At 48.2% G+C, this 15,490-nt stretch overlaps 1 long non-coding RNA gene across 1 annotated transcript; it reads left to right on the top strand.

The window, feature by feature from the left end:
- Nucleotides 1-8,486: 8,486 nt before the first annotated feature.
- On the top strand, nucleotides 8,487-14,052 carry LOC142020488 (uncharacterized). The gene is made up of 3 exons (XR_012647423.1): nucleotides 8,487-8,562; nucleotides 11,066-11,175; nucleotides 13,760-14,052. It is a non-coding gene; the product is annotated as an uncharacterized LOC142020488 (long non-coding RNA).
- The last annotated feature ends 1,438 nt before the right edge of the window (nucleotides 14,053-15,490 follow it).

Raw genomic sequence — 15,490 nt, 5'->3', positions numbered from 1 at the left:
CTCTGCTTCACACTGTGAAACACGGCCTCCACTATCCCCAGGAGACAAGTCACTGGGACACAAGGTGTGGCCATATCAGCCCGATCGTTATTCTTGGTTTTGTTTTGTTTTTTTTTTTAATTCAGAGAAGAAACAGTGTGTGCGCACTGGCAGGTGGTTTACACTGGGTCAGTCAGGAAGTCTGGGGCTGACTATCTTACAACAGAGAGAGAGAAAGAGACAGATTTATGTCAGGCAAAGGAATGATCTGTCTTTAAGATTAAAAAAAAAAAAAAAGGTATATGGCTAAAATTTTTGAGACCGACGCTTCAGGGTGGGCTACCTGTGCCAGCAGATTGCATTTCAGGTGGAAGAACACATCCATAAATGGAACACTGAAAGGCTGAAACTGTTTATTTTGTGTCTATTTATTAGTTTTGTTACAGGAACAACGAACTCCCCACTAATGTCAGAGCTGCGATGTCCACGTTGGAGGAGCCAGGGCAGACAAAATACTGTGCTACAGTAACACAAAAAAATAAAATAAATTAAAATAAAATAAATAAGAATAAGAATAAGAATAACGGTGGGTGCAAGGAAATATTATTAGCTCCACTCTACAGATGGGGAACTGAGACACCGAAAGATTCAGTGAACTACCCATGTTCACACAGGAAGGCTGTAGCAGAGCCAGAAATTCAACCGACTGCATCTGATTTCCACTCGAGTGCCTTAATCACAAGACCATGCTTCCTTTCTGCAGATCAGTGATGAATGCAGAATAAAGGTGGATTTTTGTGGCTGTGTTTCTTTGTTAAAAAATGCTTGAAAAGGCTGTTGAGAGGGGAGTGGGCAAAAATGGAGAAAGAGCAGGTGGCTGAATTTTTCTGCATTTATGCAGGAAACAGTTTTTAGTGGCTTGGGAGCAGGTCACAATTCGTTCCCTGTGGAGACGGTATTTACATAATCAAAAACCTCCATGTAGTCATCAGTGGATCTGGCACTAACTGGCAATCTCTTTGGCCATTGCCACAAAGTGGCCAAGAACAGTGCCACTGGTGGTCCTGGCTCCATGGGGCCAATGGTGGAAGGGTGGGGCCTAGGGCATTTGGCCCTCAGCACTGTCAGGACCCCAGGCCTGCTATTTTGGCAGTAGCAGCAGCAGCTGGAGCTCTGGGCCCCCTTGAAAGGCCAGGCTTTGGGGGCATCAGCCCCCTTTGTTCCCTCTCCCTCAGCAGCAAGTCTGGCCAAGAAGTAAAGGGGCATTGGAGGCTGAATTATCCTCCCAATCAGTAGAGGTGGTCCCTCCAGGTCTGAGTTAAGGCCAGAACTCTTCCTGTCCATCAGACAAGGTGGAGAGGCTGCCCCTCGGCTCTACACTTTTGGGGGCCCCACAGGGCCTCACCAGACATTCTATGGATGGGAGGGGCAAGGGTTACTTGGGGCAGGGCACGGTGGCAGCAGTGGGCAGATACAGACGTAGGGGATGGCCTCCCCATGGCCCCTGCCACAGTCACCACACGGCACCAGTGGCAGCCTGCTTCATTCGGCTCCACTGCACCCTCCCAGCCAGCTGAGACCCACTTCTTCCCAGCAGTCGGAAGCAGCATCTGTTTTCCACCGCCCACAAAGAAGCGGGCCAGAAGGGCATGGCAGAGTGGAGCAAAGCAGGCTATTGCTGGCACCGCTTGGTGCATGGTGGGGAGGGGCCAAGGGGAGGTGACCCGCTTCTGCTGATGCCATCTGCTGACATGCCCCAGGTAATCCCCACCCTAGTTGCTTGGGGAGAGGTGAAGCACAGGGGAGATGCCCTGGACTCAGCACCTGGGGCAATAGGGGCGTTGCCCTGGGCTCTACCCTTGGCATGGTCCTGGTTGAGGCATACAGGTAAGGCAAATCAGAGAAGCCCCTGCCGTTGGTGCTTGGCGATGGCATTTTTGGGCTCCCAGAACTCCACAATAGGCTCTCTGCAGGTAACTAGAGGATTTTCATATCCCACGATATCAGTCCAGCACTGTATTCACTACAACAGGGAGATGATGGTTACACTATGAACATACCTTCAAACTAAAATACAATTTTCAGTTTGACCCCATGTGCAAACCTTTCATATGCATTTTCCACAAACATCAAATTAACTGGTGAGGTTCCCTAGCCTGATAATCAGAAGAAACTAATGACAAAGATGAACTGTTCAGCTTATCACCAACTGAGATATTTGCATGGCACGTTTAGCTGGAATCTCGGAAATTTGAATTGTATAATATGTTTATTAGTTACATCTCTCTCTTGAGTAAGGAGTAGAAACAATGGTATGTGACTCATGCAGCTAACCAAAACAGGGAGAGTTTTGAAGTTTGAATATCAAATATTGTCATGAGACTATTAATGAACTAATCAGAGGGTGGGAGAAAGAAAAGAGTGGTATCGTATTTCACTAAGAAATTTGTGAAAATCTTTGAATAACAAATTAAATTTGAAATTTCATTACCTGATTCCAAAGAAAATGACGCGAAACAAGATGAATAAATTATTTGTTACAATGATTCACTCACAATAAACATTTGTGCTCAAAAGTTAGGAGCAGAGCAGCTCTGGAAATGAAATGTGCATTTCTCCTCCCCATGAACATTTTAAATAAGACTATGTCTACACTACAGCATAAATTCAAATCTAAGGCACTTGGCATGATTTTAAAGTGTGACTGTTCACACATCAAATACCACTATTTTGAGTTTAGGGGGTGCTACGGCCGATATTCGTACTCCAACAATCTGAGTGGGATTAACAAGAAGTTCAAATGTAAGTGTTCAGATTACTGATAGTGTGGAAGCATCTTCCATGCCAACCAGTTTTACTGGCCTCCACAGGCATCCCACACATATCACGCAATGCCCCACAGTTCTCTGTTGTGGCCGGTTGCATCTCAGATGCTTTCCAGGTGTGCAGGAAGTAAGGTAACAGGAAGACCACAAATTTAAAATTTCAGGGGCTGGGTGCCACCAGGGCAAAGTCCCCCCCACCATGGCTAAAATTGCCCAGCTGACTGTCACTGTGGGGTGGGAGGGGAAGTCTTCTTCAGCAAAAAATGTCCATTTGCTTTCCATGGCAGAGGAATGAAGACAATGCAATGTGGGACAATGACATCACATACGACAACGACTTGTGGAGCATTTTTTCCCATCCTGCACCAGCAAGAAAACCCAGAATTCTACAGGGCTGAGGGAACAGTGGGATAGGTTCCCACAATGCGCTGGTGCAACAGTCAATGTTTGGTGATTTAGTGTGGCAGCACTAACTTGACGTTGTTGGGATTTTGTGGGGTGGTGACGATACTCACATTCAAATTTATAAAAGCCAGTCAAAACAGAAAAGCAGTCAAGTAGCACTTTAAAGACTAACAAAATAATTTATTAGGTGAGCTTTCGTGGGACAGACCCACTTCTTCAGACCATAGCCAGACCAGAACAGACTCAATATTTAAGGCATAGAGAACAAAAAACAGTAATATTTTTTTTCTGATTGATTTGTCAGTTTTGATTACTGTTTTTGGTACTCTATGCCTTAAATATTGAGTCTGTTCTGGTCTGGCTATGGTCTGAAGAAGTGGGTCTGTCCCACGAAAGCTCACCTAATAAATTATTTTGTTAGTCTTTAAAGTGCTACTTGATTTTGTTTTGATAGTATATAGACCAGCACGGCTCCCTCTCTGTTTCTATAAAATCCAGAGTTACCAAATCGATTTTAATAAAATAGAATTTATCTCTTCATGTACATATAGCCTAAAAATGAAAATGATTAATTGTTTTCAAGAATTTTCACCAAAAAAGTGCCTGGGTTCCCACCAATATTATCAGATTTAAAAAAAAAGGGGGAGGAGGGGATTTTTTTTTCACTAAAAGCAATCATTTCTCCCAATAGCATTTACCATCAGCAAACAGTGGTGTTGAAAATTTGGCAAGCTGAGGTTCAGAGGAGTAAAACAAGGTTGTATTTGATCCTTGGAGTCTGGGGGTCTCTCACCCTGTTTTTAGCTTGCCCGCTTCCTGGAAGTAGGGTACCTGTAGGTAATGAATGCATTTCTAAGCAGGTTCCAGTTGGACATCCCTATAGTGACGGAGGAAAAGGCATCACTTTGGAGAGCTTCTGGTTGGGAATGGACGAGTGAGGAAGGGCTTTTAATTTCTCGTGTGCACGGAAGGGGTTTATCACTGGAGAACGTGGTGGCTTTGTCTCCGCTGTTAGTTTTACAGGAAATGCTTTCACAAATTGCAGCTACATTTTTAGTAGCTGATTTGAACAGTTGAAAAAAATCCCAAACAAAAGCGTCTGTTTCTGCAGGCAATGTTGACATGGACTCAAAGATTTAAAAACACACTGTGGTCATATACCACTCGATTGCATTTTGAACATGAGCTAATGTACCCCTGAAGTATGACCGCTGCTGAGCCACTGATGTTCGGAAGGGGATGGAAGCAGCTCATTGCTTTTACAGTAATTGCTGCTTCTTAGCTGAGTGTGGAAGTTAACAGGCTTAGGCTAAATTGTTACTAAATGTCCTTCTGAAGTCACTGAGCCCCCTGGATGCTCAGCACTCCTGGAAATCAGTGGACAGCTTTTTGTTCTAATTGGGCCTTCACTTTTTGGATATTGATGACAATAGAGCCATTCTACCCAGGGCTTCTGAAGCTGACAGCAGCCAAATGGGCCCTATTCTTTCTATGCCCAGCAGCAACCACAGAAGCTTAACATAGCATCTGGTTGTAGTATCTTACAGCCTCAATGACTCCAGCGCCAGTGTGGGGCTGCATATGTATTTCCTACACCTGGGCCTGCCAGTTACTCCCCAACCCGGCACTTTTCCCACTTTGAATCCCCTGAGGAGAGAGCACTGACAGAGAGAGGGCAAAACCCCTTTTCTATGTGGGAGGCCACCTCCAGATGTGAATCTTGGGGAACACCTGGGCTAAGAAAGATTATGGGCAATTTTGAATGACTTCCTATGAAGTTTATCCACCCACCCCAAAAAAGGGAGTTGTAAATTACATTTTACATATGATGAGGCACTGTTGCCTACTAGACCAGTGACACAGAAGACCTGAATTCTGTTCCCAGCCAGCGGCACCAACAGCTGCCACAGGCCCAGGGTAAAGTGGGAGGGGGGGCCAGGCCCCTGCCCCCGAAGGGGAAGGGCTAAGGCTGGAAGGGGCAGGGTTTAGGGCAATCACCCACCCCACTCTTTTATCGCTGAATGAAGACTGGTGATCCATCTTTACATGGTGTTTCCCTGGAGCTCCAGACACCACCACTGCTACTTTGGCAGTGGCAGCGGATGGAGCCCCGGGCCTGTTTGAAATGCTGGGATGGGGGCAACTGCCCCTTTTGCCCTCCCTCCCCCGTCAGTGAACCTGTACCCTTGTAGGTGCCCTTAGGCAAGTCACAGTGCTGTGCCTCAGTTTCCTCAGCAGTGCCAGATGAGAGAATTTGCCGGACCATGGGAGGTCAATATTGTCTAGCACATTACCGACATTTTCGCTGCGTACTGGGCTCTTACAAGAACATTTCCGTGTAAGTTACAGCTAGGACTTGTGGCTATAAACAAACTTTATGGGACCACCGGAAACTTGGCCACAACCATGATAAGTGAATGCCCAGCTAACTAATATCATGCCAGTTTACAGCTGTTGCCAGACAAGAGAGTTCTGGATTAGAGAGGTTCAACATGCACATAAATTCCCAGTGTCATTATTACACAGCAATGAAGTCCAGACTTTAAAAATTACCCAGAAAACAAATGCGTGTGAGCCCAGCACTCCAAAAACAATCTGCAGCTCTGGGGGCAATATGCGACTCCATCCCTACACATATTTCTCCTATCTCATTCAGTGAAATAAAAAATCATGTCTCAGCAAGAGCAAATAATGTCCAGTTGGGCCACAGGAATTGTAACATTTTACTTACTGGTATCCCAAAAGCAAAGGATTATGGAACAAAAGCAAGTCCACATAGAACTGGATGTTTGAAATTAGCATAAAAATTGAGTTTAAAATAACATTGGTCCTGTCATTTATCTAAATATAATACAATGGAACAGATTAAGAAAAATACTTGGTAAGCACCACTACTAAGAATACAGTGCAAAAGGAGATAGTCAAAGTAACATTTTAAAAGATTATTACAAGGAGGAGGGAGAAAAATAATTCTTCCTAACCTCAGAGTAGGACAAGAAGCAATGGGCTTAAATTGCAGCAAGGGAGGTTTAGGTTGGACATTAGGAAAAACTTCCTAACTACCACGGTGGTTATGCATTGGAATAAATTGCCCAGGGAGGTTGTGGAATCGCCATCATTGGAGAGATTTCGGAGCAGGTTAGATAAACTGTCAGGGATGATCAAGACGGTGATTAGTCCTGCCGTGAAGACAGGACTAGACTCAATGACCTCTGGAGGTCCCTTCCAGTTCCAGTGTTCTATGCTTCCTATTCACCTATACAGTAATCCCTGCTTTTACACATACATGCATGCTCCACCTTCCCCCCCACATCTTAGCTTACCACAAGCATTATGTTTCATATGCTGCCAGCCCTAGGAGCTACAAGAGAGCCTGTTTTAGCTTTAACTTCATTCCTGCAGGCTTAACTTTTCCATTTTGATTCCTGATGCCGTCTTTTATTAACCACAGCCCTGGGGAGAAGAGAGCTCTTGGTAACTGCTTTGTACTGAAGTGGTGTTTGCCTTGTTATACTGACATAATATTAGATGGGAAAGGAGGGTTTTCAGTCAAAGAAGTAGAACATTGGCAGAGAACTCGCCGGGAAATGTTAGCACACAGAGCCACCTGCTTTGTTTGCTGAGCCAACAGAACTAAAACATGCCCAGTGAATTTTATACTGTTTCCTTTGTTTATTCACAGCGAAAGGCACTGGCAGGCAATGCAGGCTTGCTTACACCCCCTTATCAATACATCTATACCCTAACGTGGAAGGACTAACTCAAACGGGTGAGAAGTGAATTAAGGACCTGATCCAAAGCCCATTGAAGTCTAGGGCGGGCCACTAACTTCAGTGGTCTTTGGATCAGGCCTCAAATCCCTTTATGAATCTCTATTGATTCCTCAGGTTCCCTGCAGTGCTGAAGTTCCCAGTCAGTGTTTACTCATATGTGAGTAAGAACATTTTCCGTCTGACTAGGAGCTGGACTCAGGCCAGCAACTCCCCTTGCACAGGCTACAGAACAGCCTTTTCCACACACACACACCTTGATTTAAACCAATGTCCACAGGTGAAAGTCCTCTTATCTCATTATCCTGATCCACCCAGGCACCCACTACAGGAATTTTGAGGATTAATATGCTTTCTAGTTTGCAAACACTTTGACATGAGATTTTCCCCTCACTGGCTACGTCTACACGTGAATGCTACATCGAAATAGCTTATTTTGATGTAGTGACATCGAGAATAACGTCTACACGTCCTCCAGGGCTGGCAACGTCGACGTTCAACTTCGACGTTGGGCAGCACCACATCGAAATAGGCGCTGCGAGGGAACGTCTACACGCCACAGTAGCACACATCGAAATAAGGGTGCCAGGCACAGCTGCAGACAGGGTCACAGGGCAGACTCAACAGCAAGCCGCTCCCTTAAAGGGCCCCTCCCAGACACAGTTGTACTAAACAACACAAGATCCACAGAGCCGACAACTGGTTGCAGACCCTGTGCATGCAGCATGGATCCCCAGCTGCAGCAGCAGCAGCCAGAAGCCCTGGGCTAAGGGCTGCTGCACATGGTGACCATAGAGCCCCGCAGGGGCTGGAGAGAGAGCATCTCTCAACCCCTCAGCTGATAGCCGCCATGGAGGACCCCGCAATTTCGATGTTGCGGGACGCACAACGACTACATGGTCCCTACTTCGACGTTGAATGTCGAAGTAGGGCACTATTCCTATCCCCTCATGGGGTTAGTGGCTTCGACGTCTCGCCGCTTAACGTTGATGTTAACATCGAAATAGTGCCCAACACGTGTAGCCGTGACGGGCGCTATTTCGAAGTTAGTGCCACTACTTCGAAGTAGCGTGCACGTGTAGACACGGCTACTTAGACAAGAAGCACAAGCCCTGTCCTCTTCTATAACTCATTCCATTCCTCTCCCTTTTAATTATAAATTGTTAATGACTCAGTGAGCTGAAATACATGCTGTTGGAATCAGTAGCTTCTGCAGCTCCAGGGATTCCTAACCTATGGGTTGCAATTAGGCCTGATAAGTGTTGCTGTCTTGGCAGCTGCGAGCCACATGTGGCTCTTAAAAGAGCCATTTGCAGCTCGGAACACTGCTGCCTGATTCCTCCTCCAGCTCCTGATCCCTGCCCTGCTGTGCTGAAATGGAACTCAATTTAATTGGTTTAACAGCCAGCAGGAGGGATTCTGCCCTTGAACCAATTAAACTGAGTCCCATTTCAGCATGACAGGGCAAGGAACTGCTCTGCTGAAGTGGGGGAAGGGAGTAGGAAGGCTGGGGGGAGCAGGCAGAGGAGACAGCGGCAGCAGCCCAGTAAAGGAGAAGCAGCAGCACGGGACTCCTGTGTGAAGTAGGTGAAGGGCTGGGGGGCTGAGAGGGTTTAAGCCTGGGGACAAGGGTTGCAGGGGCTGAGAGCTGGCCAGGTCTCCACACCCCAGCCAGCTCCCAGCTATGGGGCTGTAGGGTCCCTCCCACTCCCCTCCCAGCCAGGGATCCTGCAGCTGGTGCTGCCAGCCAGGGGTCCGCACTCCAGCCAGCTCCCAGCCACAGGGCTGGTAGGGTCCCTTCCCCCCGCCCAGGTTTTTGGAAATCTTATGCGGGACAGGCAACCCTGGCTGGGGATCCTGCAGGTGAGGCTGCCTGCCCCACATAAGTTTTCCAAAAATCTGGCAGCCCTTGCTGAGAGGGGTTTAAGCCTGGGGACAGGAGGATGGTGGGGGGAGCTGAGAGGGGTGTAAGCTAGAGAGCAGAGGGAGCATTTTTGGAGCTGAGAGGGGTTTAAGCTGGAGACCAAGGAGGGGGTGTTTTTCCCCAGGGGAGAACCTCCTCCCCCCATTTTGAATTGCCTTGGGTCACAAAGTCTTCCTGAATTATCAAAATGGGTCCCCATCTGGAAGAGGTTGAGAACCGCTGTGCTGCGTATTTCAGCAAGTAAAGAAGCATTTGCATCACTTTCATTCTACAGCAGGGGGAGGCGGAAATCACCCAGTTTCTCTGATGAATATCTGTGAGGATTTCAAAACACGAAGAAAAGAACAATGAACATCCAACCAGCAAGCAGCCTTATTTCCATAATCAGCATTATATGCTCTTTATCTTGATTAAGCTATACAAGGAGAGCACCAGGAGAGGGTTAAGGATTCAGATCATGAAAATAATCTCTCCTGTGCCGCAGATCTGTATCTCCACCATGGCTAATCATTTCCTTTTATCTATTTCTTCTTTGGTACCAGGATACCACCCTCTGCCTGCATCCTGTATTAACAGCCTTTCCACACAGGCTTCTTTTTCAGGAGCATTGCCACATCTGAAGGGTCAGAGCAGCTACCGGCTGGGCTTCTTGGCCCCTTTGTTGCTTTCACGCATCAATTCAGCTTTTAAATCATGTCTCTCCCAAAAAAGAAACAATGCTAGAGCACAGCATGGGACCAGAGCTGAGAAAATAATGACTGTTCCTAATGCATCCAAACTACCAAGGGAAGGGTATATGAAATAATTAGCAAATTTATTCAGCATTGCTGTGTGTGTGAGTCAAGTAGGCCCTAAGGTGAGCTGGGGGCGGTTGCCATAAGAGCTGGCCATGGCCCCAACTCCAGGGGGGAGTGAGGGGGTACAGGGGGATGGCATTTGCCCCATCTCTACAACATCCCCCCACAGCACCCCTTCCCCTCCTGGAGCTGGAGTGGCCCTTCAGCCTCCCTCCTCTTGGAACTGGAGCCAGCCCCCAAGCACCCATGGTCCACCTGGAGCCAGCTGGGGCCTGGGCCACCTACCTATCCCCAGGAGCTGTGGCCGTGGCAGTGGCCAGGACCTGGACTAAGCCTGGCCTGGCATCCCCGACCCATGAGTTCAGGCCATGGCCTAGCCCCAGTTGCATGGCAGCTTCACCTTCCAGGTAGATGGGGCCAGGGCTGGGGCCAAGGCCAACCTCCACAGATCTGGGGCCGGCCCACCCTGGGTCACCTTTTTGGGGGATGGATCCAGCCCCACCGTGGCCTGAACTCCCCAGGGGCAGGGGCAGTACCAGCCCCGGCCCTGGCTCCAGCCCCAGATGCAGGGGGTGAGGGGCAGCCATGCAGCCAGGGCTGGGCTGTGGGCTGATCTCCCTGGTTGGAGGTAGGGAGGCTGGTAGCTGGCCCACCACAGCCCCAACTCTGGGGGAAGAGGTGGCCATGGCCCCAGCTGCAGGGAGCTGGGGGGCCAGGTTGTACTCCAGAGGGGGTTAGGTATGGGGAGTCTGGGCCAGGCTGCAGCCTGATGGGGCTGGCACATGGGGCCATGGCCTGAACCTCCATGGGGAGCTCAGAGGGGACCATGGAGGCCAGGCTGCAGCCTGAGCTGGGGGTGGGGGAGGGGTGCTGGGGCACCCAGGAAGTGCTTGGGGGTGGCAGGGCCAGTTTCCTGACCCCAGCAGTTGGGGGGAGGTACAGGGGAGCAGCAGGGCCCCCCTTGTGTGGTGCTGGGGGGGGCACTTACCCGGCCAGAGGGAGGCAGGGTGAAGAGCTTTGTCTCCACATGACCACTGTGTTCCTGCTGCAGCTCTCCCCAGTGGTCACTCTGCAGCGTCACTGTTCCCTGCACCCACTGCCCCCAGTGGAGAGGCTGACGTACATCATCACCCTACTCGATGCCCCTTCCCTTTCCATACTTGGGGAAATTCTGGGATTTCGTGCCTTCTCCTGTCCACGCTCAGCCAGACCCTGACCTTAGTTTAAGTTAGGGAAAGAGGAAACTGCAAACCAGCCACAATAATGCAAAACAAAAGGTTCTTTCACCCTCCAGGTGTAATATTTTACAAGGTATTCTTCCCGACAGATTCCAAAGTGCTCTTCAAAGCACTTCTGTCTTTGCAGAGGTTCAGTTCCATCATCTGACCCTCTTGTGGGTGCAAAGGCACATGTTCATCAAGGCTACCCAGAGCGGAAAGTAAAGAAACCTTGCTACACAGAAGAGTGGAGTTGAGGTAGGCAAGCGGCAATTGCTTGGCGGTTATGCTAATGTTAAATGTAAATGTTTAATGCACAGACCACTCCAGTTCACACTCACACCCAAGCAGCAAGGGTGGGGAACTCATGCCTGCAGTCCTGATCTGGTCTGTAGCTTACCTGGCTCCAGACCCCGTGGCTTAGAGCTGCCGTCCCCAGCATCCAGACCGTGGTGGGTGTGGAGATGCATGCAAACTGGGGCCATATCCAGCCCCTGGATGCTTCCTGATGGGGGGTGGGGCAGGATGCAGCTCCGTCACTGCTGCTGCTGCCACCTGTGTTTCTGCTGCTTCTGGGTCCACTCCTCCTCCCTTCTCCCCAGCTGGGAGATTGGCGGCATAACACTGCCTGGAGAGAGGCTTCCCCCACCACTCTGACTGAGTGGAATTCCAGACAATCAGAGCAGCATTGGCTGGTGCCTGGGAGTGTGGGAGAAAAGCCTCTCCAGCAAGCTCTCTCTCCCTCCACTGCCATTTCCCAGGGTGTGGCAGCAGAGGCAACAGCAGCACATGGAGGTAAATGCCCCCTAAGCTTTCTGCCTCAGTTTCCCTATCTACAAAGCAAGGCTTATAACACATACACAATCACCCATCTCTCAGGGGTATTGTGACTTAATTAGTCTACACTGGTACAAGAACATGAGATGCCAGCGTACAAGCATTATTTATTCCTAGAAGGGGAAAACTGAAAATTTCTCAAGTGTGTTTTTGTTTCCACTCAGTCCCTGTCTGAAAAACAGCAGACTTACCTGATATTTGTAATCAGGCATACAGGGAACCATACACTGTGCACTAGTGCAAGAACAAACTGGCTTGCCTCCCATAGGAAGCCTGAGTTGCTGATGCTTTGCACCCTGTGAAGTCATTTTATCTGTGCAGTGTGTCAAATGGATTTTAAAATGCTACTGTCAGTGCAAGATTGCCCAGGTGCCAATGGCAATGCAAGATGTGAGGTAAGAGGGAATCAGGCTCAGTAGTTTATACAGCACAAAAATTTGGTTTAACTGGCAGTGAAGACTCAAATATGACCTTCCAGAGCTATGGCCTTTGACCCGTCCATTCCAGTTAATAAATGCTTACTTAACAGACATGCTTCAAATATCTTTCTAGGTGGTTTACAATAAAACTGGATTAAAGATCACCTTAGTTATTTATTAACCAACCTGTTTTATACTATCAGCTTGACTATGATCCGAGACTGGCACTGCAATACACTACAGCTTTTAGACTCATGTAGGCTCACATATATAGAGATATAATATGGTGTTTTCATGCTAAATATTATTGGCCATTATGCAACAGGCTTTCGCTGTGATCTTCCTAACTTCTACAAAAGGTACACGCAGATATGCAGTGGAATCCAAACTTGGTCAGAGCATTTAGCAACAGCGAAGTCAACAGCAAAGAAATCATGCAAAATCCTGTATTAGCATAAAGTTAATGCAGCAAAGACAAGTTACACCTAGATGTGGATATGGAGTGGGAGTGGGTTGTGACAAACAGGATCGGGGCCATGTCTACACTAGCAAGTTTTTGAAAGAACACACTGAGGCCATTTCTACACAGGCCACTTTCTTTGAAAGTGGCATGGTAATACGTGACCCCAAATATACAAATTCCCCATGCCTCATTAGCATACGGTTACGTGATTTGGACTTCAAAATGCCATGTAGAAGTGCGGCCCCGGGGGAGTTTCCGGAAGGAAGTCCTTCTTCCGGACGCCCCTTCTTCCCGAAAATTTTTGGGAAGAAGGGGCCTGTGGAAGAAGGACTTCTTTCCGGAAGACCCCCGGCAGCCGTGCTTCTAAACGGCGTTTTGGAGTCTGGAAGACCAGTCTTCTGGACTCCAAATCACATGACCGTATGCTAATGAGGCATGGATAATTTGCATCTGTGCCTCATTAGCATATTTCGGGCCATGTATTACCATGCCACTTTCGAAGAAAGTGGCCTGTGTAGAAACGGCCTGACTGTCCACATACAAAACGCACTCTTTCGATCAGAAATCTTCTTCTGGACGCCCTTTTCTGCTCCCCGAGCTTTGTGGGCCCTTTTTCGAAAGAGCAGTTCTCATGGCGCCAGATTTTTCCATCTTTCTTTCAGAAGAGTGGAGGCTGTGTGGAGACTCCGTACCAAAACAGTGGCTTGATCTTTTGTTCCAATTTTTGCTGTAGTGCTGCAGGGATCCTGAGAATGGGTGCTAGTCCTAACTCTGACTTGGCTGATGGCTTTGTTTCCTCGTTATATTTGCCCGTGTCTACAATGAGGTATTTTACGACAGAAACAGGTTCACCAGCGGAGCTTTGGGGGTGGGTAACCCTAGCGCAACTCTTTTGCATGGTGTCTCACCACCTGCTCTGAGCAAGGCCAGGTGTCATGTTGTTAAAGCCATCATCTGGATCCCTCTCTATGTATGTTTCCTCCACTCCTGCCCCAACAGACCAGCAGTAGCATTTGCGTCTGTGCAAGTCAAACCAAACTGGAAACAAAAGCACGGTACCGACGCTGCCTGGGGGCCCAAGTGTTGCTGCTGGATGTCTTCACATCACACCTATTCATTTCAGGGGGGCAAAAATAAGGATGCTGCAGTGTCTAAGGCTGACTTTGGCATGACCTGAAGCAACTCTCCTAATCACTCTCCATTCCGAGTCCGAACAGCAGAGAATGATCTTGCAAAGCTGCTGGGATGCCAATTGATCAGCAGTCGTAAAGTCCTTTCATGTCCTTGGGTGGAAGGCACTGTGGAAGGGCAAAATGTTATGATAATGGCAGCTGGGTGACCCACCAAGGACGGCATTCAGTCCATTGCCTTGTTCTGCACAGATTTGTCTTGGTTTTGTTTTGGAGCAGGGAGAGCTATTTTTGTGAACTTAAAAAGCAGTGACGCGCCAAATGAGAAACAACAGAGTTAATATTGTAACCGCTTTTGATTATTAACATACTTATTAAACCAGTTCCAGAACACAGGCACCTTGAGAGCGTCAGTGTTTGTTGTCAGTGATATGCTACGCTTCCCTGAGGGCATGACACCAGAGTCTGGAGAACCAGCTGCGAACCTGTATTAAAAAGACAAGCATGAAAGACATCTTACTCAATACAGGGGTGTAAGAATTGGACACAATGCCTGGGTTTTCATTACTAGTTAATGCCACCAGAGGGCAGCAGAGGTTGTGAAATGAAGTGTGTCATGTACTACAGTACTGCTTTGCAGCTGATTCTACAAACTGGGATGATGCTACAGACCACCTGGGAAGAGACTATCAAAGGCAGAAGGGGCGCTGAGAGAGGGTTAAGAGCTCAGATCATGAGAGCATCACTACTGCTTCCAAGGCAGACAATGCCAACAGGGAGCAGGGCCTATACTAGGGATAGGCAAGCTGTAGTTTGCCAGCCCCTTGTGCCTATATCCTTCCTGTTCTGGCTAACCTGGGCCAATCCAAACCCTTGGCCAAGGCTTCCACAGGTTTCAAGGGAGGATGAAGCAGAGGCGCATATGAGGTTTCTGCACATCTGCCTCTACTATGGGTGGTGCTTGTCTGGCTTTGTTCTTAAGCATGGCCTGGCCATGAGCAATGAAGCAGTAGAAAATGCAAGTTTGGGGCCTCAGCCATTAATATATAGGGAAAACATACACAATGTATCTGCAGTGAATGTGCCACACAGCTAGGCTGCATTCAAAACCTACGCTAAAAGGCCATCACTAAGTGGCAAAGTCAAGAGGTCCAACATTAGAAAGTGGCAGAGTTAAGGTTGCCTGTGTAAAAGATGTGGTCAGTAGAGACACTTCTTACCTAGAGAGCTGGTAGACACTCCATGCCTAGAGGTTTTTAAGTCCCACCTTGACAAATTCCGGGCTGGGATGATTTAGCTGGGATTGATCCTGCTTTAGGCAGGGGGCTGGACTTGATGACCTAAGGTCCCTTCGAGCCCTAGGATTCTATAATTCTGTGCTCTGAGATTATGCATGGCTCTGAGGGAAAGGGGACACTCAACAGCACAGTCTGAGCAGGGCTAAGGACTGAATATCCTAAGACCAGACCCTTCTGCCCAATACTGATGGAGGTGGGGGTAGACAGAAAATATGGGACAATTCCTTTTAAAAAAAAAGAAAGAAAAAAAAGGTAGGGGCACCTGCAGAATGGCTTAAATACGGGGCCATCCCTTTAAAAACAGGATAACTGGTCACCCTTCTGGAGCACCTAAAGGGTACCACTGAGAGCACAGGACAGACAGTCTGGCATAGCAGCGCAGTGATCCTAGCTGGGGAAGGAGCAATTTCAGGAAAAATGCCTCTG

Source organism: Carettochelys insculpta, chromosome 14, assembly GCF_033958435.1.
Source record: "Carettochelys insculpta isolate YL-2023 chromosome 14, ASM3395843v1, whole genome shotgun sequence".
NCBI classification, from domain to species: domain Eukaryota; kingdom Metazoa; phylum Chordata; order Testudines; family Carettochelyidae; genus Carettochelys; species Carettochelys insculpta.
Note: the sequence above shows the minus strand (reverse complement) of the source record. Positions and strands in the feature narration are given on the sequence as shown.